General features: G+C 34.9%; 1 pseudogene; it reads right to left on the bottom strand.

Moving 5' to 3' along the window:
* Nucleotides 1–3342: 3342 nt before the first annotated feature.
* LOC125999611 (uncharacterized) lies at nucleotides 3343–3401 on the bottom strand (annotated as a pseudogene).
* Between the last annotated feature and the right edge of the window lie 212 nt (nucleotides 3402–3613).

The raw sequence follows: 3613 nt of genomic DNA, 5'->3' as shown, positions 1-3613 counted from the left end.
AGCTATGAGTGTATCAAATGATTTTGTATATTTTATGCCTGCTCCTATCATCCATAAATTGTGTTAACAAGGGTTAAGAGGCCTCCAAGGATTGAAGATTACACTATTTGTTCAACAATTATGAATATGCCTTGACTACCTTAGGTATTGTTAAGAGCTTCTTACCCCACCTACCCATGTACATATACAAGTTAAATCATTGAAAGCTTCCAAGGACACTTGTTCTTTTAGGAACATAACTTGATAAAAGAGATTTAAATCATTGATTTAGACTCAGTATATGTCTGTTTTGTGAATTGTGCCCCAGAATGGACCTTACCATTTCCTTTGTTATGTTGAGGAGTTTTTTGCCCTTCGGTGCTCAATAGCTACTTCCAGAAAGGTGCTCGGGGGTCACTATCAACTATGCTCTCAGGACCATGTGGTTCAGGGGATTGAACCCATGTCTTCTTTATACAAACTGAACACTTTAATTCTTTAATCTCTTTTTCTTTTCTAGGAACCTTAGTAATTTTTGCATATATTTTTGTTGATGTTTTAGGGCTATGCCAAGGGTGCTCAAGGCTCACCTTTTTCTTTATACACAGGCATCACTTCTGGCAGTGTTAAGGGTACCATATAGACTGTCGATGATAGAAACATGGTCAGCCATAGGCAAGGTATGTTCCCAACAAGCCACACTTTATCTCTTCCGCTTCATTAAAATCTTATGATATTAGTATTTTCAGTGTTAAACTACAAGAAAACATTTAGCTACCCTTTCCAAAATGCTAGGTCAAAGCAGACTTATTATTTGAATAATCTAAATAATATTTTCTATTTCCCCTGAAGCTCTAGTTCATAAATTTCGAGTAAGCTGTTTAATATTAAGAATGAAGAAAATTGTCTTGTTAAGGAAGATTAGTTATCTCCTCAGTACCCAAATATAATGTGATTTTTATTTAATTTCACTAGCCTTGCTCTACTTAATGCAACATGTGATTTGTTAAAGCTCTTTTGTATGAGTTTATGGGATCTAATTATTAATTTTTCAATAATTTTAAGCCAAGTAGGAAAGCCATTATTTAAAAAAATGAGTTATGTAAATTCATAAATAAATAAATTATATTAAAACAAAGAAAGTAGGTACTCAAAACTCATAACTTTTTAATTACTTTGTCATAAGTTTTACTGTTACTTATTCTCTTGATGTTCTGTATGTCTCTTGCATGTATGTTCTGAAAATATTATATATGTGCTCTTTGGTTTTCCTTCCCAGCTTCTCATGGGAACTTGAAGAGAGAAATTAGTGCATGTAACAAATTGCTGTTATGCTCTCCCTTGATTTGACGTGAAGTTTGTCCATCCCTTTTCATCAGGATTCACCCTCTTTCTCTACCATCTATACAGTATATTCATTTTTATCAGATAAAACATGTGATGAAAGAAAAAAGTATGGTATGCATACATTATTTCTCCTTAAATAATTTCCTTCCAGTAAATGCTATTATTTTGATTATTTCTTTTCTGATCGAGTGGTCTGTTTCCTAGATATGGGGAGATATATGCATCTATCTAGAAATCCATGGTTCAGTTTATGAAATAAATGCTGCAAAGAAATGTGTCACACCATGGTGACAATGAACTGAACTAACTAAATTCTTACCTTGAAAGTGAAGTCTTTCATAGATAAGCATTTCATTCTGTGTATTAAAAACTCTTATAACTGCTTTAGGCATTCATCCTAGGATAGTTAATCTCTGGGAAAAAATTTAATCCCTAAAATAGCTTCTTCGAAATGTATGCTTGTTAGAAAACTTTGGGAAAAATGAGACCGATTTTAAAAACCTGTGGGAGTATGGAAATCCTCAGCACTGATATTCTTCTTCACAGCTATACTAGATGGTAAGTTATTGTCAAAATACAAGTTAAGAAAATAAGTTGAATCGTGCTTTTTAGATATTGACCATTTCAATTTCCATATCATGGTTCACTTAAGTGGTCAGGGTTGTTGCAACAAAGCACTAAGATAACAAGTTGTTCAATTATTGTCAAGTTAATTATGGTTCTGATACTTTATGTTATCCTTTGGATAACAGAAATAAGAAGAGAAGCATGTGTTCCTATCATGAGATTTTGGCTAATTTCTATTTTCTTTTTTTGTCTTTTTTATTTTTTTTATTTAAACAACTTCGTTACATACACGATTGTGTTTGGGTTTCAGTCATGTAAAGAACACCACCCATCACCAGTGCAACATTCCCATCACCAATGTCCCAAATCTCCCTCCTCCCCACCCAACCCCCGCCTGTACTCTAGACAGGCTTTCTATTTCCCTCGTACATTCTCATTATTAGGATAGTTCGAAACTTAGTTATTTCTCTAACACTCATCCCTGTTTGTAGTGAGCTTCATGAGGTGAGCTGGAACTTCCAGCTCTTTTCTCTTTTGTGTCTGAAAGTTATTATTGCAAGAATGTCTTTAATTTTTCTTAAAACCCATAGATGAGTGAGACCATTCTGCGTCTTCCTCTCTCTCTCTGACTTATTTCACTCAGCATAATAGATTCCATACATATATACATGTATAGGAAAATTTCATGACTTCATCTCTCCTGACAGCTGCATAATATTCCATTGTGTATATATACCACAGTTTATTTAGCCATTCATCTGTTAAAGGGTATCTTGGCTGTTTCCAGAGTCTTGCTATGGTAAATAGTGCTGCAATGAATGTAGGTGTAAGGAAGGGATTTTTGTATTGTATGTTTGTGTTCCTAGGGTATATTCCTAGGAGTGGTATAGCTGGGTCGTATGGGAGCTCGATTTCCAGTTTTTGGAGGAATCTCCATATCCCTTTCCATAAAGGTTGAACTAGACAGCATTCCCACCAGCAGTGGATAAGAGTTCCTTTCTCTCCACATCCCCGCCAACACTGCTTGTTCTCATTCTTTGTGATATGTGCCAATCTCTGTGGTGTGAGGTGGTACCTTATACTTGTTTTGATTTGCATCTCTCTGATGATTAGTGATGTGGAGCATTTTTTCATGTGTCTTTTGGCCATTTGTATTTCTTCTGTGTCCAAGTGTCTGTCCATTTCTTCGCCCCATTTTTTGATGGGATTAGATTTTTTTTCTTGTAAAGTTCTACCAGTGCCTTGTATATTTTGGAGATTAGCCCCTTATCAGATGGGTATTGGGTGTATAGTTTCTCCCACTCAGTTGGTGGCTTTTGTATCCTGGGCGCTATTTCCTTTGAGGTGCAGAAGCTTCTCAGCTTAATATATTCCCATCTGTTAATCTCTGCTTTCACTTGCTTGGAGAGTTCAGTTTCCTCCTTGAAGATGCCTTTAGTCTCAGTGTCCCCATGCTAATCTTCTCTGTATCATTCCAATTTTAGTATATGTGCTGCCGAAGCGAGCACTAATTTCTATTTTCTATCTTACTTTCTTGGTAGGAACTTAATGCGACATTTCAGGTTAGGTGATATAATGATATGTTAAATAACATCATGTATCCCTAGAAAATCAAGGTGTTTTTATTTGTAATTAATAATATTCCATATAATTAACAATATCCCATACTATATATTAATAATATAGTATTAAGGTGGGTATGATCCTCTTTGTAACTAAT

Source organism: Suncus etruscus, chromosome X, assembly GCF_024139225.1.
Source record: "Suncus etruscus isolate mSunEtr1 chromosome X, mSunEtr1.pri.cur, whole genome shotgun sequence".
Taxonomy (NCBI): domain Eukaryota; kingdom Metazoa; phylum Chordata; class Mammalia; order Eulipotyphla; family Soricidae; genus Suncus; species Suncus etruscus.
The sequence above is the reverse complement of the archived record's forward strand: the minus strand, read 5'-3'. Positions and strand labels throughout refer to the sequence as shown.